Below are 22,683 nucleotides of genomic sequence, written 5' to 3'. Positions count from 1 at the left end.
GTAGGATATATTCACATGATAAAGCAAGAAAGGGATGTTCTAGGAGAATCCAAACAAAAACAAACAAAAGCCAGATAAGTTTGGGGAATGCCAAGTAATTTGGGAAGACAGAATTATAGGGTGTGAGTCAAAGGATGGTAGAAGCTAAGGCCTGGTGTGTATAAAAGAGTGGGGTTAAGCAGCATTTAAAAGAGTTTGCATTTGAAGATGAAGGCATTGAGGAACCAATGGATTCTTTTAAAGAGGTACGTTATATGATTAGATTTGTGTTTAGAAAGATGTAGGTAGTATGTGTAGGTAATATGTGGAATAGATAATGGAAAATCATACCTGCAGACAAGGAAAATAGAAAGAAGACTGCTTTAATAATACATGGGATGAATGTTGAAAGTCTGAACTAAGATGATACCAGGGAGTACTCCTGGCAGATCGTTAACTCTTACATGACAGAATCTTGACCATTCCTTTAGGATCAGATGTTAAAAGTCATTCTAGGGGGCCAAACTTTACCACCCGAAAATGTGTATCTTTGGCATGAAAATTAACTTAGGCTGGTTACACTTAAGAAACAGAAGACTCAGGAATCTCTTTTTGTTACCTCCCTTCTAACAGCCTAAAATAATTTAGATAAAGGTCCCGTTCCCAGAATACAGCTGTCACCAGAGATCTCTGCAAAGAATATGGGCTGGAAGTGATGAAGAGAACTAGGGAGCACCTAGGATCAGAGTCCACTGTGTGTCCCAGTTGTGTCTGCATGGTCCAGCAAACAACTGTTTACCAAATATTTGCTTTTCCATCTCCATGTGATTTGCTTTCCTCTCCTTTGATGTCCCAAACCACAACCCCCAACATCCTCTTTTGTCTTTAGCTGAAGATGGTATTTAGATGAGGATTTCAGCCATTTTGGCGAGTTACTAAGTTTTCATGGGTCTCTCCCATGTATACATATTACTAAAGTTTGATTGTCTCCTGTTAATCTATCTCATGTCAATTTAATTTTTAGACCAACTAGAGAACCTAGAAGGGTAGAGGAAAATTTCTTCCTCCCTTACATCATCATAACATAGATTTCTTTGGAAACTTGAGTCTCTGATTCATGCACATTTACATTCTCCCTTTTGACCTTTGTTTTTCTGTTTTCCTATTTCAGTTCTATATTTATCTATATCTCCCCCCACCTCTCCATCTCGGTTACCCCACACTCCAATTGCCAGCTCCTTAAGAAGGGAACCATCCTGCAAATTACTGTATGCAGCTGGGTCAGCATTATCACCCTTTGTGTACTTAGTAAATGGTTAATTAACAAGCACATGCATACATCATTCTGAATGGCAGAATTGGGTCAGGAAATCAGTGGATTTTAATGACTGACATTCAGAATCTAACATGTAAATTATCTCAATTTACATTTAAATGTAAATATGTATGTATCACATTTAAATATATTTACATAATGTATATTTATTATATTTACATTGACATTCAGCTGGGAGTGAATTCAGAATGCATAAGTTGCTGACATTTTTATTTTCCTGGCTTCTCTGTCTTCTGAAAGAGCTCAATGTCAGTGAAAGAGATTGAATTGTATAAAAAGGTGACCATTTCTGCAAAGGCAGAAACATGCTTACCTGGAAAGTGCTCTTATTAGGATCATAGCTATAGCTTCCTTTTAGTTTTTAGTTAAGAATAGTTAAGAATAAAAAATATTTACGATATCAATCATCTTGTAATTCAGCCTGTAGGCAAGAGACTTAGAAAATGGTACCTGTAACCTCCAGGGACATATTCCATCATTAGATTAACAATCACTGAGGCAAACATACATCATTAAAACAGACAAGTGCTGCATCGGTGATGCAGGAATAATAAGCAGAACAACGTGTGGTATCACTTTATATAGGAAAACTGTAGACATTTTGTAGATGTGAGAATCTTGTTTGCTTTGGATAAAATATAATCACCACTTCTAGAGATAAGAAAAATTAAAGGATGAACGAAAGCTATATCCCAGAGATATACCTTCTTTTATTTGGTTTGTCTGTACCGATAGTACAGAATGGAAATTAAATGCATTGAAGTTAGTGACTAGATTCTGCAGAGTCAGTAGTGCAAAAACTGATTTTTCACTCATTTAACCTAAACATTACTCTGTTATCAGCATCAAAGAGAGCCTGTCTATAAACCTGATTTCACTTGCAGAAAAAAATAGACTGAGTTAAATAATTTGGATTCTGTTGAAAACCTATTTTTTCCTTCCCCTTATCACATATTTCCATTTCTAAATGAGGATTGTGAACACACATTTCCCATTGCCTGCCCTTATAAACTCAATAATTTACCATTACTGTTCTCCCAGAATTGATTTAAAAACTGTGTGCATTTATCTATAAAATCCTGGGAGATGTGGCCACCCATTGGATCTGACCTATAGGTAATTATGATGTGCATAATTATGTTATCTGAAGCAGAGCACTTCTGATGTAATCAAAACTGTTCACCTTTAGGGCTTTCAAATAACTACCCAATTCACCTAGCCATTCACAACATGGTGGAATTCTACAAGCATCAAGTTGTAAAACAGACAGGTTCTTATTAATAAATGAAATTTTTCCATTTTCAATGTTCTACTGTAAATTGATACATCACAATAGCTAATAGTTGATGTTTGGATGTCAGAAAAACCTGTAGCTTCTCTGTACTTCAATGTCCGGATATTTAAATTGGCAATAAGAAAAGATTAAATTTGTAAAATTTAATTTTAAGTGTTATTGTATCATATTGTGAAGATTATTGTATTATAAATATTACATGTATGTAGATCATTTAGCACAACATAAGTGTTCCTAACTTGATTGCTAACTTCAGTGAAGTTTTGTCTGACTTTAGGACACTGGTAAATATGTCAGATTGTAGTATTTATGTTGTTCAACAGAAGTTAAAGAGATAAGGTACAATGTAAGTAAATAAAACCCAAAACTTTATTAGTTCACTTTTTTCAAGGTTTATATAAATCATCTTGATTTTTCACTCTCAAATTCAATGGCTTAGATTGTTGGCAATTAAGCCAAAACTTCAACTGAAAACTTAACATGGAAATTATATTTGGTCCAGTCCTGATTCCAATCCTTTCCTATTCTGTTTCATATTACTCACATCCTTTTCAATTAAAAATATATATATACTGGATACGTTTTGAAATATTAATCAAATTAATTCATGATCTTTGTTCAAGTGAAATACCAAAGACCAGAGAAATTTAAGTCAAGTGCATTTTATGTGAAGTAAAGTAGTTTTATTTTCAATCTGTATCCAAATTTTCTATCATTTAACTAACATTTTAGCTATTCATTTAAGTAACTATGATCTAACTTTGCCAAATAATAATCATAATTACATTTTACATTTTGATGGAGAATTCCAAGTGCTAATTGCTCCATATTAATGCACTCATTAAATGTATTTTAGTTATAAACACATTTTCATGCTGTCAAATTCAATTTTGTAAAAAATAAAAAACTCAAGAATAATACTTAAAAATTCAAATCATAATTTAAATTCAAAGTTAGAACTTGGCAAATTAAAAAATACTGAAACAACATAGTCAGAGAACGTGAAAGGAGAAAGTTTTGAAAAGCATGTAATCAGATTTTAGTTATCTTCTTGAAATCTAAGATTTAAACTTTCATGCCATTCTCCTAAACAGAGATATCAACAAAAATTTCACTTGTATTTACCTTGACATTGGTAAGAATTGATATTTGCTATTAATTTTGATATAATTTGGTCTGATTTCAAACCTCAGCCAAAGAAGTTAAAGATCAGAACAGTGAAGGTCACACCTAAAATCAATAGAATGAAGTATTTATTTGCACTAAATGCACCATTTTGATTTATTGACAAACTACATGGAAATTTCTGGAACAGTCTGAATAAAACAATAAATCCAAAAATCAATAAATGAATTAATAAATTAATGAAAGATACATATGTTTTTATTTATTGTGAATAGTTGGCTCTCAGGAGCAGTTATAGCTTTTTGTATATATCTTTTCGATTTTTGTATATTTAACCCTGAGGGATATAATTTATGCTTAATAAATTTTGGTAATTGGGAGATAATAAAGGAGAAAATAAGGGGAAAAAGTAGAAAGGGAGAAATGAGGGGAAAATACAGAATAGTAGATAGGAAAAGGAAAAAGAAAGAAAATTTATCTAGCTGAAATAATTAAAATTACTTATTGTATATTGATATTCAGATCCCCTGTTATTATACTAACTCCCATTTTTATTTTGAAACAAAATAAGGTTGCAAACAGAAAAAATAAAATATTTATAATGTATAAATATTTAAACAACAAAATCTAAAAGTTATGGAACATTAAAACAAAAACCTTGGCTACAAAAGGTATATAGTTAAAATCATTCATTACATGTATTTTTTCTTCTATTATATTAATTTAAAATCAAAACAAAAATAAGGATAATAAAATGAGACTGGAACACAGAATACGCCTTTCCTGACACCTAATAAAATTTATTTTAAAAAGAAGTAAAGGTGGGGCAGAGTCAAGATGGCGGACTAGGAGGACACAGAATTGTCTTCACACAACTAGGGCACCTACCAGGCACTGGTGGGGGACCACGGGCACCTAAGGGGATGGGAGAAACCCCCAGCCACCAGCTTGTGGGATCTTGGTTCCCAGGCTGGAGGTCAGGCCTGAGCTCCTGTGGTGGGAGCTCCAAGTCAAAACCACTGGACTAACAAAAAACCTCAGACCCCAGGGAATATTAATCAGAGTGAAGCCTCCTGGAGGACCTAATCTCAGCACCAAGACCCAGCTCTATCCAACTGCCTTCAAACTCCAGTGCTGGATGCCTCAGGCCAAACAACCAGTAAAACAGGAATACAGCCCCACCCATCAAAAAAAAAAAAAAACCAAACAAACTGAAATGATAAAAAAATATGTTACAGACAAAGGAGCAAGGTAAAAACCTACAAGACCAAATAAATGAAGACAAAACAGGCAACCTACCTGAAAAATAATTCAGTGTAATGATAGTAAAGATGATCCAAAGTCTCAGAAACAGAATGGAGAAAATACAAGAAACATTTAACAAGGACCTAGAAAAACTAAAGAGCAAACAAACAGTGATGAACAACACAATAACTGAAATTAAAAATACTCTAGAAGAAATCAGTAGCAGAATAACTGAGGTAGATGACAGGATAAGTGAGAAAGAAGATAAAATGGGGAAATAACTGCCAGGGAACAGAATAAAGAAAAAAGAACTGAGGACAGTCTCAGAGCCCTCTGGTACAACATTAAACATATGAAGAATCGAATTATAGGGGACCCAGAAGAAGAAGAGAAAAAGAAAGGATCTAAGAATATATTTGAAGAGATTACAGTGGAAAACTTCCCTAACATGGGAAAAGAAATAGTCAATCAAGTCCAGGAAGCACAGAGTCCTATACAGGAAAAACCCAAAAAGAAACATGCCAAGACACATATTAATCAAACTATCACAAATTAAATACAAAGAAAAAATATTAAAAACAGCAAGGGAAAAGCAACAAATAACATACAAGGGAATCCCCATAAGGTAAACAGCTGATCTTTCAGCAGAAACTCTGCAAGCCAGAAGGCAGTAGCAGGACATATTTAAAGTGATGAAGGGGAAAAACTTACAACCAAGATTACTCTACCCAGCAAGGATTTCATTCAGATTTGATGGAGAAATTAAAATCTTTACAGACAATGAAAAGTTAAGAGAATTCAGCACCACCAAACCAGCTTTACAACAAATGCTATAGGAACTTCTCTAGGCTGGAAACGCAAGAGAAAGAAAAGACCTACAAAAACAAACCCAAAACAATTAAGAAAATGGTAATAGGAACATACATATTGATAACTACCTTAAATTAACTGGATTAAATGCTCCAACCAAAAGACATGGACTGGCTGAATAGATACAAAAACAAGACCCATATATATGTTGTCTACAAGAGACCCACTTCAGACCTAGGGACACATACAGACTGAAAGTGAGGGGATGGAAAAGGATATTCCATGCAAATGGAAATCAAAAGAAAGCTGAGGTAGCAATTCTCATATCAGACAAAATAAACTTTAAAATAAAGACTATTACAAGAGACAGAGAAGGACATTACATAATGATCAAGGGGTCAATCCAAGAAGAAGATATAACAATCATATATATTTATGCACCTAACATAGGAGGACCTCAATACAAAAGGAAAATGCTAACAGCCATAAAGGGAAAATTGACAGCAACACAATAATAGTAGGGGACTTTACCACCCCACTTTCACCAAAATACATGTCATCCAAAATGAAAATAAATAAGGAAACACAAGTTTTAAATGATACATTAAACAAGATGGACTTAATTGATATCTATAGGACCTTCCATCCAAAAACAACAGAATACACTTTCTTCTCAAGTGCTCATGAAACATTCTCCAGGATAGACCATATCTTGGGTCAGAGATCAAACCTTGGTAAATTTAAGAAAATTGAAATCATACCAAGTATCTTTTCCGACCACAATGCTATGAGACTAGATATTAATTACAGGGAAAAAATGGTAAAAAATACAAACACATGGAGGCTAAACAATGTGCTACTAAATAACCAAGAGATCACTGAAGAAATCAAAGAGGAAATCAAGAAATACCTAGAAACAAATGACAATGAAAATATGACAACCCCAAACCTATGGGATGCAACAAAAGCAGTTCTAAGAGGGAAGTTTATAACAATACAATCCTACCTCAGGAAACAAGAAAAATCTCAAATAAACAGCCTAACATTACACCTAAAGCAATTAGAGAAGGAAGAACAAATAAAAAAACCCCAAAGTTAGCAAAGGAAAGAAATCATAAAGATCAGATCAGAAATAAATGAAAAAGAAATGAAGGAAACAATAGCAAAGATCAATAAAAAGCAGGTTCTTTGAGAACATACACAAAATTGACAAACCATTAGCCAGACTCATCAGGAAAAAAAGGGAGAAGACTCAAATCAACAGAATTAGAAATGAAAAAGAAGGAACAACTGACACTACAAAAATACAAAGGATCATGAGAGATTGCTACAAGCAAAAATATGCCAAAAAAAAAAAGGGCAGCCTGGAAGTGATGGGCAAATTCTTAGAATAGCACAACCTTCTGAGATTGAACCAGGAAGAAATAGAAAATATAAACAGACCAATCACAAGCACTGAAATTGAAACTGATTGAAAATCTTCCAACAAACAAAAGCCCAGGACCAGATGGCTTCACAGGTGATTTCTATCAAATGTTTAGAAAAGAGTTAACACCTACCCTTCTCAAACTCTTCCAAAATATAGCAGAGGTAGGAACACTCCCAAACTCATTCTATGAAGCCATCATCACCCTGATACCAAAACCAGACAAAGATGTCACAAAGAAAGAAAACTACTGGCCAATATCACTGATGAACATAGATGCAAAAATCCTCAACAAAATACTACCAATCAGAATCCAATAGCACATTAAAAAGATCATACACCATGATCAAGTGGGGTTTATTCCAGGAATGCAAGGATTCTTCAATGTAGGCAAATCAATCAATGTGATACACCATATTAACAAACTGAAGGAGAAAAACCATATGATCATCTCAATAGATGCAGAAAAAGCTTTCAACAAAATTCAACACCCAGTTATGATAAAACCCTCCAGGAAGTAGGCAAAGAGGGAAATACCTCAACATAGTAAAGGTCATATATGACAAACCCACAGCCAACATTGTTCTCAATGGTGAAAAACTGAAACCATTTCCTCTAAGATCAGGGACAAGACAATGTTGCCCACTCTCACCACTATTATTCGACATAGTTTTGGAAGTTTTAGTCACAGAAATCAGAGAAGAAAAAGCAATAAAAGGATTACAAATTGGAAAAGAAGAACTAAAGCTGCCACTGTTTGCACATGACATGATACTATACATGGAGAATCCTAAAGATGCTACCAGAAAACTACTAGAGCTAATCAATGAATCTGGTAGAGTAGCAGGATACAAAATTAATGCACAGAAATCACTTGCATTCCTATACAATAATGATGAAAAATCTGAAAGAGAAATTAAGGAAACTGTCCCATTTACCACTGCAACAAAAAGAATAAAATACCTAGGAATAAACCTACCTAAGGAGACAAAAATCCTCTGTGCAGAAAACTGTAAGACTGATTAAAAAAATTAAAGATGATACAAACAGATGGAGAGATATACCATGTTCTTGGATTGGAAGAATTAACATTGTGAAAATGACTATACTACCCAAAACAATCTACAGATTCAATGCAATCCCTATCAAATTACCAGTGGCATTTTTCACAGAACTAGAACACAAAATTTCACAATTTGTATGGAAACACAAAAGACCCCTAATAGCCAAAGCAATCTTGAGAAAGAAAAACGGCGCTGGAGGAATCAGGTTCCCTGACTTCAGACTATACTACAAAGCTACAGTAATCAAGACAGTATGGTACTGGCACAAAAACAGAAATATAGATCAATGGAACAGAATAGAAAGCCCAGAGATAAACCCACACACATATGGTCACCTTATCTTTGATAAAGGAGGCAAGAATATACAATGGAGAAAAGACAGCCTCTTCAATAGTGGTGCTAGGAAGACTGGACAGCTACATGTAAAAGAATGAAACTAGAACACTCCCTAACACCATACACAAAAATAAACTCAAAATGGATTAAAGATGTAAATGTAAGGACAGACACTATAAAACTCTTAGAGGAAAATATATGTCACTGTATGACAAAAGTCACAGCAAGATCCTTTTTGATCCACCTCCTAGAGAAATGGAGATAAAAACAAAAATAAACAAATGGGATGTAATGAAACTTAAAAGCTTTTGCACAGCAAAGGGAACCATAAATAAGATGAAAAAACAACCCTCAAAATGGGAGAAAATATTCGCAAAGAAACAACTGGCAAAGGATTAATCTCCAAAATATACAAGCAACTCATGCAGCTCAATATAAAAAAAAACAAACAACCCAATCCAAAAATGGGCAGAAGACCTAAATAGACATTCCTCCAAAGAAGATATACAGGTTGCCAACAAACACATGAAAGGATGCTCAACATCACTAATCATTAGAGCAATGCAAATCAAAACTACAATGAGGTATCACCTTACACTGGTGAGAATGACCATCTTCAAAAAAATATACAAAAAATAAATGCTGGAGAGGCTGTGGAGAAAAGGTAACCCTCTTGCACTGTTGTTGGGAATGTAAATTGATACAGCCACTATGGAGAATAGTATGGAGGTTCCTTAAAAAACTAAAAATAGAACTACCATATGACCCAGCAATCTCACTACTGGGTATATACCCTGAGAAAACCATACTTCCAAACAAGTCATGTACCACAATTTTCATTGCAGCACTATTTACAATAGCCAGGACATGGAAGCAACCTAAATGTCCATTGACAGATGAATGGATAAAGAAGATGTGGATATAGCTGATTCACTTTGTTATACAGCAGAAACTAACACAATATTGTAAAGCAATTATACTCCAATAAAGATTTTAAAATATAGAAGTAAAGAATATCTAGAATAATGTAGCTTCTAATTATTCCTCCGACCCGCTCACACAAGAGAAATGGCAGAACGAAAGTAAGTAGCAAACATCTTGAATATTACTATGAGCATTAAATTTAGAGAGAAGCTCATGGAGGAAGCAACAGGCAATGTGAAAGAAAAATGTGATGGGGTGGAAAGCAGACTTGAGGAGGAAGGGACAGTGGCCATGCAAATGTGGAATCTCTATCTCTCAGTCCAGTTTTCAAAGAAGTTGGGACCCACCACCAATGCTCAAAATGTTTATTTTAATTGTGTAGAAAATCTAAAAGAAAGAAAGAAGAATCACAGTATTAGAGTTACCACTTCCCCTGGAAAATGATGGATTCAGCAGACACAAAAACAAAAGATGTATAAAGGAGCAGAAATCCAGGGGAAAAGTCACAAAGTAAGTCTATTTGACGTCTCGTCTATAGCACTGTCTTGCCCATGGAACCAATTAACACCATATCTATGCATTATTCATCACTTGGTTCTCCCTGCTGATTCTAGGAAGAGCAGAATGGAACCGCTAAGTGCATAATCTGACCTGGCTCTTTGGTCTCAGCAACTCTTGGACATGCATGCTGCATTGGAGCAATCGTCTGATGCTCCGAGTTAGTACCTTAGAAGGGAAGATACAATCCTCAAACTACGTGCAATAAATCCTGGTACAGGACATATAACAGAAGGAACAGCAGCAACCAGGACCTCCCACAATGCTAAACCCTCTTTCCCACACTAGCCCACAGGCTACAGAAAATACAATAGAGGGAAAGACTTAAATCTCAAACTGTAGCTATGAAATAAAGGGTGGGAAGAAACAATTCACATGTCCAATATCAAAACAAGATAGGAGTTTGGCAGTGTCAGATCTTTCTATAAGATTCTTTGTAAATAGTCTGATCTCTTCCTAGATGTACTGCACTTAAAATGTTACTAGTATTTATCAGAAATATATTAGTCAAAACTACTGATTTTTAAAAATTCTTACACTGAAAATCCTTATATTTATCTTCAATTCATTATATCCATCTCCCCTCACCCCCACCTCCACAAGTGTGACTTCACCTCTTTGTATTTTAATTTTTTACATTATTCCTTGACATGCCCTTAATATCTCTTATGAAATAGCTTATCTTTAATTCAGTAAAAGTCAACTGCCAAGATAGCAAATACTATCACAAAAATATTTGAAGTTATAAATCATGCCTTTTTATTTTCTATAATCATATGGAATTTATAACTGATTCATATAAACCCTATTAGCACTTGTGGATTTTGATTACCTTATTCTTAAGAATCAAATTATTATCTAATTGCCATTATATGGTAAAAATGATCTGAATCATTTTGTTAAAAATTGGAAAGATAATATACAACTATATACAAAACTTATAATATGGTAATATTCATAAAAAAATAAAGCTGGTTAAAAGGGATAGAGAATGCAGCTATGGGGTGGATCTAGAATCACTGGGGTGGGGCAATGGCAGAGGAGTCAGAGGTACAAGGTGATAGACCAAGGTGAGGAAGAGAAAAGCAGTTTCCAACTTCGGAGCTGACGAGTCACTCTCAGGTAGGTCATGGTGCTTTCTTGTTGAACATAAACAACTCCACAGGACACTAACATCAGTCAAAGCCACTCACCATGATAAGACAAAAAGACCATTTGGGAATCATTTCTAAACATACAAAACATGAATATGGTTCAAACCACAAAAATATCCAAACATCTCCCTGTCCTGGATAATATGTATGACAGTAGCTCCTTACCAATTATACCTTTAACCTTGTTTAATTCTTCCTGCCTTGTAGATAAGATTGATTTAGATAATCAGTCATAGAATGCCCACACTGCCTGACAGCATCCAAAAGCATAGTAAAGTCCTGCTTCCTAAACCCTTCCTAAAATTACCTAACATGAGACCAACTCCTAAGAATTAGCCTCTTGTAACAGACTTACTCAGATACTAGATGGCTCCCCATCATGTGCATTGTACTTCCTTGAAAGGAACACTAAACCCAACTTGTTCAACTATAGGTTTATTATTCCTGGTGTTTTATGGCTGAAGGGCATTGACGGTGGGAAGCAAGTGGCAGTGAAAAAGGTGATAGAACCAGTGGATTGAAGGGTCTTAAAGAAAAGAGATAGAATGAGAGGATGTGAAAATCAGAAAGTGGGGTACTTGAAACTGAGTCTATGAAGGGGATACAGTTATTCATAATGCCAAGGTCTGGATAATGGCCATGGGAATAGAGAGAGTGAATGTGGAAGGGAGGATACTGAAACGGATCTGGGAACTATGAGATCATTACATATGAGAACATTACAAAGATCACGCACAAGGACATTGCAACCATTAAGACTTAGGACAAGAGTACTGTTAGAATGACAGGAGCCCAAAGTTAAAATATTTAATTAATGAGTCTGTAGGTAAGCATAACATAGAAGTATATTATAGACTGGGAGCAGAATCTTCAAAGATAAGAAATTTTAGGGAAGAGAGAAACAAAATTAGTTTGAAATTAGCAAGAAAGAGTAGGGAAGACATCAACTCCACCTACAAGCCACGTACAGTGTGGAGAGACAAGAGCTATTGGTTGAAAGGGCCACAGGGAAAAAGAATCCTTCTGAGGAATTCACATTTCAGTATAGACTGAGAAGGTGAAGAGGACATTTAGGGAAGAGGAGGGTATAGAGGATTTTCAAATGATGGACCAGAAGCTCAGAAGTCACTATGAAAGAATCAAAGATTAGAAGACATATGAACCCTCTTACACTGTTGGTAAGAATGTAAATTGGTGAAGCCACTATAGAGAACAGTATGGAGGTTCCTCAAAAAACTAAAAACAGAATTACCATATGATCCCACAATCCCACTCCTGGGCACATACCCAGGCAAAACCATAATTCAAAAAGAACAAACACCACTATGTTTTTAGCAGCACTATTTACAGTAGCCAAGACACGGAAACAACCTAAATGTCCATTGACAGATGAATGAATAAAGTGATGTGGTACATATATACAATGGAATATTACTCAGCCATCAAAAAGAATGAAATAATGCCACTTTCAGCAACATGGATGGACCTAGAGATTATCATACTAAGTAAAGTAAGTCAGAAAGAGAAAGACAAATACCATATGATATCACTTATATGTGGAATCTAAAATACAATACAAATCAACATATCTATGAAACAAAACCAGACTCACAGATATAGAGAACAAACTTGTGGCTGCCAAGGGGAAAGGGGGCTGGGGGAGGGAAGGAATGGGAGTTTGCGATTGGCAGAGGCTAACTCTTATGTATGGGATGGATAAACAACAAGGTCCTACTGTATGGCACAGAGAATTAATTCAATAACCTGTGACAAACCATAATGGAAAAGAATATATATATATGTATAACTGAGTCACTTTGCTGTACAGAAGAAATTAATACAACATTGTAAATCAACTATACTTCAATAAATTTTTTTTTAAAAGAACACATATGAAATCATATGGGGATGTGAATCTCTATGATGCGTACTAGACTATAGCTGTGGAAGAGAATGACATTTTCTAAATATTAAATATTTCATAATACTCATGTCAAAAATGTGAAATACTTCATTTAAAAATCATATTTTTATAATAGAGATAATGTCCCACTAATTGACTTTTAGTCATGAAATAGCCTTTCCTCTGAGGTATTATTACTATGTTCTTTTCTGCACGTAAATTATCGTGGGGAGATGAAAGAGGCTTATATTCTAAAGGTTTTTTTTTTTTTTTCTGTCTCCCTTAAGTGAGGGCTTCCCTTAGTGTGCAGGGAAGGAAAATTTTTCCTTTTTATTTTTCTAGGTTCTGTGGCTGGTCTGAGGATCAAATCTGATGTAGGACAGATTAACAGCAGAAAAAAAAATGTAATTGCATGCATACACACAGGAACCCCACAATGATATGAGACTGAAAATGTGGCCAGGCAATTAAGACTTTTATGCCATCCTAAGCTGAGGAAAAGGATAGGGCTTTGGGGTTTCAGGTGGGGGATTGTTGGGGGAGGTTACTAACGAGGGAAGGTAAGAGGAGGAAATTACGGTAAAGTTTGCCCAGCCATGCAGGTAAGTTTTTCAGGTATAAAACTGATCTCTGGGGATAGCTCTCTCCCTATGCCAAACATGTAAATTTCCTCTATAAATGTATATATCTCCCACAAATAGAGAAATGTATACTTTCTTTTAGGCAGTTAATGGGGAGGTAAAGAGCTTTTCCTGAGTCTGCCGGATCTCGATTGCCTTCAACTCAAAATAACCATCATGCCAAAGTAGCATATTTTGGAGTGGTATATTCTGTACCCCTTTAAGTGCTATTTCCTCAACATTATTAAATCTGAGTTTCCAGTTACCATTTGAAATTACATTCGATTTTGCAAACAGATTCTTACAGACTATTTTCAATAAAGATTCATTTTCTACCTTTCATAATTTAATAAGCAACAGTGAATTTGCCAAGAATTTCCTTTACACTTGGAAAGAAATCAAGTTTGAAAAAAGTTTAGCAGCTGTCACTAGTGAAATAAAATTGAATTAACTCAATGAGATTGAATATATTCAATAAAAATAGGGCTACACAATAGCACCAGTGGTCTCCTTACAGAAGTAATGTAATTTTGAAAATATGTTCCACTTTTTTTTTCAATTCTCAAACATCAAATTGCATCTTTTTGTTTTTTTAATCCTCAAACACCAAATTCCACTGAAAAACTAGCATCTCAATTTTTCAGAGAAAATAAACCTTGGACTACAGAGTATACTCCTAGTTTCAGGAATGCTCTAAGCTATGTATTGGTTTATACTTTCATCTCATGTCATTTTACTGAAATGCCCTTCCAAATATTTGGCATGTAGTACCCGTCAGGCAGTAGGTACTAATAGCTTACATTATTGTCATTATGCCAGCGAACAACCAGGTATTTGTTTGGTTATGGTTCAAGATGTCTTTTTTTTTTGCGGTACGCGGGCCTCTCACTGCTGTGGCCTCTTCCGTTGCGGAGCACAGGCTCCCGACGCGCAGGCTCAGCAGCCACGGCTCACGGGCCCAGCCGCTCCGTGGCATGTGGGATCCTCCCGGACAAGGGCACGAACCCGCGTCCCCTGCATCGGCAGGCGGACTCTCAACCACTGCACCACCAGGGAAGCCCTCAAGATGTCTCCTTATACCAAAGAGTCCATAGTTGTAGGACTCTGGAAAGTCAGTTCCATTTTTTCTCAAGACCATCAGATGTACACTGAAAATTTTTAAAGATTGAAATTTTTAAGAAATAAGACTTCTGCTTTATTCACTTTCATTCAGCACTTACATTCAAAGCACTATATCTAAAGTAAACAGATATGTCCAGGGTCCTTGAAGAGATGGAGCTAATTTCACTTTAATAATCATCCAGTCAGAATCCTGGGAAGAGTCATCATCTCCAAAAGGTGGAACAAAATGAACAGCTTAGAGCTATAGGAATTTTACTTTTAAGCCAAATTTCTCTGTTTTTTTTTTTTTTCATTTTGGATGAATTCTTGAATAATTCTGGAATTTGGGCAAGTTCAGCAAGGAAACTCTTCTCTGCCCTATGCAGCATCCACTGGGTGACTCAACTGGGGGTTGGAGGATCCACTTACAAGTTGACTCACTCACATGGCTGATCAGGTAGGTGCTGTTGTCAGGGAGGTGCTCAGATGGGGCCAGAGGCCTCAGTTCCTATCCAGGGACCTCTCCCTGAGCTGCTTAGCTTTCTCAGCGGCAAGATGGTTGCATTCCCAGAGAAAGTGTCCCAAAAGAACCAGGCAGAAGCAGGATCACATTTCATGACCCAGCCTTAGGAGTTACAAAGTGTCACGTTCACCACAGTATGTCCCAATCCAAGGACATAGAACATGGAGCCCCGAATTCAACAGAAGAAGTATCAGACTCACACTGTAATAGGAACATGTGGTCAGGGAGATATTTTGATAGCCATTTTTGGAAAATACAACCTCAGAGTTTGTCTTCTGACCACAAAAATTCGGTTCCCTCCTACTTGCAAAATATATTCTCCTCTTCCCCAAGACCCATCCCATTACAGAATCAGCTTGTAGTCCAGAATCTTTTATCTCCATCAAGCCCAGGTGTGGATGATGATTTGGGGTAAGATTTCTCAAATACAACTTCTTAATTCCCTTTCTTTTGATCTAAAGAACTGAGAACTGAAATAATACATGATTTACCCTCTATGCACATACAGTGGTGAGATAGGCAACAGGGGTAGGATAACTGCTACAGACACTCTCATTCAGGAACGGGGGAAATTTGAAGGACACAGCAGCTATTAGTCTATAAAAATTCTGAAATACAAAGAGGTGTGGGTTGTCAGTTCCTTGATGAGGGCTAAGATTTACTGCCTGGAACTTCTTTTCTGTAGCCCTTATCTCCACCCTTTGGACTACTGATTTTGTTCTCTGAGTCTCCCATCCTTTTCCACAAAAAGCAATCTGTGTTTACACTAGTTTTCTGGGTCGGCTTCCTGCCCACAGTCGTTTGGGAGTCCAAGGCATCTTTTTATCATGTACTTTTTCTGATATTTCCAGTCTAGGCTGGTAAATTTCTTCAAGAACTTTCAGGCTTCCTGCCCATCAATTTATAATCCACGTTATTAGACAGAAACCGTACCCATACTTTAAGGTAAGTCCTTCTCTATATTCTGCTCCATGTGAAATTTCTGTGGGACAATGGCTTTAAGATTCCTAGAACACCTATTGTTTAATAGCATTTGTGAGACATACTATTAAATCTTTCTGAGGGACTCTTTGAAAGGGTTTATGATGGAACATTCTGGATGTTTCCTTCTGAGGTCTTCCAGGATCTCATACGTCTACTCTGAATGAGATTTTTACCTGGAAGCCATTTCTTAATTTCAGAACAATTTGCCATCTGGAGCATCTGGAAATGAAAAAGAGTTTTCTGATTTAATTTCAAAATCATTAAGTCCCAGTTCATTTTATTTCCTTGAAATTTTCCTTAAAATTTAACAGTTTTTTTTTTAAGCTCATCTCTCTCTTCTCGCATTTTCCTATGTACAGCCATAAGCAACAAGTCAGCACTCCAATATTCTGTCTCAAATGTTTCTTACCTACATCACTGAAGTCACTAAGTACATTTTCCAGTCTCCCCTACTGCAGGTGACAGTGTTGCCAAACTTTCCACCACCACATAAGAAGGGTCCTTTTTCTTTTGGACTCCAATAACATTTTCCGTACATTCCTTTAAGCTCTCACTGCAAACACTGCACGGAAGTCTCATTAGGCTTTTATTAATAATTTATTAGAAATTCTGTTGGGCATCACTTACCAGTTACAAAGCCAATGCCATTTCCTTAAGTGTTCATGGCAGTATGCCACTGCCAGTACCAAAATCTGTTTCATTTATTTATTTCTGTGAAACTAACTGCACCCAAATCTTAACAGCTTAAAGAAACAATAAACCTTTGTTTTGCTTACAAACAGGCAATTGGGCAAAGCTTGGTGGGAATAGCAACTAGGTGCTAGCAGAGAGCTGGGAGCTTACTCAGGGCTATAAGACTTGGACCGATGTTCCTTTCTATGCATATTTCTCCCAGACTGCTTGGGCTTCCTCACCGCCTGGTGACTGAGTTTAAAGAATGAACGTATCAAATCAGGAAGAGAAATGATTGCATTTTATGATCCAGTCTGAAAAGATCATACCGCATCACTTCCGTTGTTTTCACTAGCTCACCATTGTTCAAGGGTAGGAAACATAAATCCAACCTCTTGAAAAAAGATGTGTCAAATTCACTTAAAAAAAAAAAAAGGCATGTGCAATGGGAGATATTGTTGCAGTCACATTTGGCAAATATGTCTGCACATTGCATGAAATTGTTTTATCTACCACAAATGGTATATTAGAATGATCAGTATGTTATAGATATAATTATACAATAATAATTGTTAATGCCCTTCTGAGTAGAAAATAGTATTTTTCTTCAAATCTATTTATTTTGGCCAAGTTATGGGCCTACTTTTTCTGTGGGTTTTCCCCTTTCCACTAAAGAATATCAACTTTAATTTATGTCAAGAGTTTAGGTAGAAGAAACTTTAGTTTCCCCCTTATAAAAAAATGATTTTACTTGATTTTTTTAACACTTGTCTAAGAAGACCTAAAAGTGTTATCACAAATTTCTACTCTACAAGATGCTAAATTAGGAGAATGGTATTTGATACATGGTATCTGCAAGGGTTCCTTCTCTCTACTTAAAACTGCAAATGATTTTTATCAACCTTCCTCTAAAAAAAAAATAGGTATTTAAGCTTAGCATATTTCTTGGAATTTATCTCATTCTTTCTTTTTTATAAGTTTTAAAACCCATAATTCAAACCTAATAAATTCCTGTTAAATAGCTGGGTTAAGCCAAAATTAGACTTAATTTCTTTAAATTGATTTCTCTAAGCATGGTACATTTAATTTAAAGAAAAAATTTAAACTGATTTTAATTAAAGATATTCCAACATGAAATTTTTTTTTTTTTTTTTGCGGTACGCTGGCCTCTCACTGCTGTGGCCTCTCCCGTTGCGGAGCACAGGCTCCGGACGCACAGGCTCAGCGGCCATGGCTCACGGGCCCAGCCGCTCTGCGGCATGTGGGATCTTCCCGGACCGGGGCACGAACCCATGTCCCCTGCATCGACAGGCGGACTCTCAACCACTGCGCCACCAGGGAAGCCCCCAACATGAAAATTTTAATGGCAATGTAGAATAGTAAAGCTACAAACCCCATAAGCCAAATATATATATATATATATATATATATATATATATATATAAAATGTGTTTATATATAGTATGTATGTATGCATGTGTGTATATATATGTAAACATTACATATATGTTTATATAAGTATATATTATGTATTAGTTCTATACATATGTGTAAATATTAATATATATATAGCACATATACATGCACACACACATACCCTGTGATACAATTCTACGAAAGAGTGAAAGACATTTGCTTTCTGAGAGGAAAAAATAAGGCACTGATATAGGCTTAGCAGTTACAAAATTATTGTTCATGTGTGTTGGCTTCTTAATTTCTTTTATAAGCCTATATATAAAAAGTGTTTTCTTTTTTTTTGGTGTTGTTGTTTGTTTGCTGTACGCGGGCCTCTCACTGTTGCGGCCTCTCGCGTTGCGGAGCACAGGCTCCGGACGCGCAGGCTCAGCGGCCATGGCTCACAGGCCCAGCCACTCCGCGGCATGTGGGATCCTCCCGGACCAGGGCACGAACCCACGTCCCCTGCATCGGCAGGCGGACTCTCAACCACTGCGCCACCAGGGAAGCCCTAAAAAGTGTTTTCTTGAACTAAAAATAAAGAATGGAATTTTCTTCAAAATACAAGCTAGGTGAGAACCTAGCTTGTATTTTGCAGCACTAGCACTCAATTCAGGATTAAATTTGATATAAGCACAGAGATATTTTCAGCTGAAAGCGTTTGATTCTCGAGGCTTGTTAAGCATGGAAGACCTCGCTGGTACATGGAAGAAGTTGAAAACTACAGCAAAATGTACACTAAGTAGTGAATGGCAGGATCCTTGTCTTTTATGTAATTCTGAGTTTTTCTATGGGAAGAATAGAATATATCTCATCTTGAGTACATGATCAGACTGTAGCTCATAAATTCTACTCTTTTCTCCCCAAAGTCAAATTCTCAAGTTTAACAGAAAATTCAGAGAAAAGACCACTTACCCAATCTCATATCTGTGTGGAAAAGAAAAAAAAAAATACTATTTAATTTTGATCTGTAGTTCTTCAAGGAGACTTTTGATGTCTTAATAGTCTCCCTTACTCTCAAGACCAACCAGCAATAAAGATATTTCAAGATTTTCTTCTGCAACATGATTTTTCCAGAGATTCTGCTTTCTTTTAAAACCAAGAGTCTTCTCACTTGAACTGAGCAGACATGGAGAATTTCAAGAAGACAGCTCACATTTTCTCCAGTCTTGCAACTGGTTCATGGGAGGAAACTTTCTAACAAGTAGGCTATTCTCTGCATCCATTCTTCACCTTCAAAGCATGAAGCAATAGCTGCATTTCTCCTGTCTTGACAGCTCCCCTACAATTCACCTGTTGGTTCAGATTCCCTGTTGAGAACTCATCCTCTGGTAAGCCACTAAGTTTCTGGACAAAACAGAAAATTTATGTGGTCCTCGTCCAAAGTTTTCCCACAGATTTTAAACATTTTTGAATGAGTGTAGTGGTCTTTTTAAACTAATGGTGATCATTTTTGTAGCAGTAACTAGAATGTTTTTCCCTTCATCTTCAAGAATTTTTGAGACCAGCATATATCTGTGAAGAAAGCAGTTCATTGTGACAATGTCAGAAATGATTTTTGTTACAAGAGAAGAAAACTTTTCATAGAGCCAACAACTGATGAGACACCACTAGTACAGGTGCCAACACAGTTCCTCCAAAACAAGCTTTTTTGGTTTCCAGATAGGAAGACAAAACATTAAGCCTTTTCTTTTCCAGGCAGCTCTTTGCAGAAGGTAAACATTTCTTGAATTTCACCGTCACTTACAAATTATACAAATACTATGACATAGCATTTACTAGGGAAAACTGATGACTCATTAACCTGGATAGAAAAGCTCTCTTTGACATGTCATCAATATATCAGCTTCTGGAGCTGTTTGAGAGTGGAATTGTATAAGTTCTTGTACAAAAATTGCTTGAGCATTTTACACACTCTAATGCAATATGCTGGGTTATTAGGTCCTTGCCATTTGTGTGCCTTTTTCTTTTCTGGGCAATAAGTTCTGCTACTAAATAATTAGCTTCTTAAGTCTTTTCCATGATTGTGAGTATTTAAACAGAAGTTCAACTCTATTTTGAGGTTCCAGTAACTATTTAACATAATCAGCATCATTGCTTGTCAAACGACTGTGATTTTCAGTAAGTGACTTTCCAGTTTTGCTGGAGCCTTTGGTGTATTTGTAAGTTGTCTTCCACTGGTGATGTGCAATGGAATAAGCCAATTTGGACTATCAGTCCCATTGGTAAGTACCCTTCAGTGTGAAGACAGGCTTTTTTGTGTGTCCCTTGTTATACGGCTACCTGAAATAACTCAAAACATTGTAATTTTTCATCAGTAACATTACCTGAATTATCAGTAGTCCCAGGTATAGAGGCCTCCTCTTTCATCTCACCCTTTTCTTTCAAAAGTTGTCACATTGGATGGGCTTCCCTGCTGGTGCAGTGGTTGAGAGTCTGCTTGCCGATGCAGGGGACACGGGTTCGTGCCCCAGTCCAGGAAGACCCCACATGCAGCGGAGCAGCTGGGCCCGTGAGCCATGGCCACTGAGCCTGCGCGTCGGGAGCCTGTGCTCCGCAACGGGAGAGGCCACAACAGTGAGAGGCCTGCGTACTGCAAAAAAAAAAAAAAAAGTTGTCACATTGGATCATCGACAGGTGTGTAAAGCAATAAAATTATTAAACAGAGGGCATAATAAATAGCTAAATGAGAAAATTGAAAAATACATAAATAGTCATAGTATAATTTATTTCTCACCTATATAATCTATACTTTGCAATGTTGACAATAGCAAAGCATACAGGGGGAAGCTGAGCCATGGTCAGTGAAAATGTCTTCTTTAGAATGGACACTTCCCTCTGATTTTCTATTATCCTAGTAAAGTCTGTTACTCCTTTAAGTTCAGGCTACCCAAGGAAGTAAATCAGGCTGATGTCATCAGCTTCTGTCCTGTCCTTTTTAGCAATTGTCAATGGCATCTCCTATCACAGCAAAGAATGAGAACTTAACCAAAGGAACTCCATCTTACCACTCACTGCCAAACAGGACTGAAGGACCTCTAACGAAATTGCTAATGAGGCAGCTGGATCACTGTTCACGAGCACGTGGAGGTGTGAAGACTGTGTAGAATGTGAAGTTCAGACACACACGGTTTTGTTTGGTTTTGTTTTGCATTTTTAGTCATGTTCCCTCACTGAACCCCTAGCAATAAATCATGAAACCTCAGAATTCCACAGAATCCTGGTTGAGAAACATGTTTAGAACAAGTTTAAATCCTGTTGTGAAGAGGCGTTGACATGCTTTCTGGGTGTCTTGCTTATATTTGCATATCTATCCGCTCTATGTCTCTCTATAAGTATATGCCTTCTTGTTAAATAATTATTTGGTGAGTGAGAATGAAATGGAAGATGAAGAGAAATAACAAAAGACAATCTTTGCTCTTAATAAGACTAAAATCTAACTGAAGAAAAGATGAGCATAGTCAGAAATATTAAAGAGCTAAATGTAGCCATGAGAGAATGCCCTGTGAAAGAAATACTTAGGAAGAACATTGCAGAAATTAAAACAAGGAAACGAGTAATCAAACAAACATTATCAGACTTTACAAATATCCTAACACCAACCATCTGACAATGTTGAACTTTATCAGAGTCTTGTGCTCCTGGAAAATAGTGAAATATAAGAAATCTTCCCACCCTTTTGTGTTACTCTAAGCAACCACCCTTGCCCATGTGATTTAGATAAGACAAGGCAGACAAGGATCCTCCAAATTCCTATTTTTAGTCACATAAATGATTAGCTGAACTATTGATTCTTATTGTTCAATCTGGACAAAATGCCTGCTTATGTGCAAACTTTAGTCAGGTTTCTCACAAGCCTTGGTCCTTGAATTATCTTTGAACTTAAGCAAGCACTGGGATGCAAAACCACCCTTTTTAATGGCCTTTCCTGAGAATCCACTGATCTCAGGAAAAGACCTTCCCTAATCATCTTTCTCTTGACTCCCCCTGCCTGCTCATCCCACTTCCCCACAACCAATTCTTTCTAGCCTTGTTTGCTCCTCTGATCAAAGAAAAGCCCTTTTGTAACTGAGCAGGACCCTATGGGCCTTCCCGGGACAGACCCCTCCCCAATATCCTCAGCTGTAGCTCCTCTCTGAAGTACCTACATAATAATATCTGATGCTCATTTCCT

Source organism: Leucopleurus acutus, assembly GCF_964270905.1.
Source record: "Leucopleurus acutus genome assembly, chromosome: 5".
NCBI lineage: Eukaryota > Metazoa > Chordata > Mammalia > Artiodactyla > Delphinidae > Leucopleurus > Leucopleurus acutus.
The sequence above is the reverse complement of the archived record's forward strand: the minus strand, read 5'-3'. Positions refer to the sequence as shown.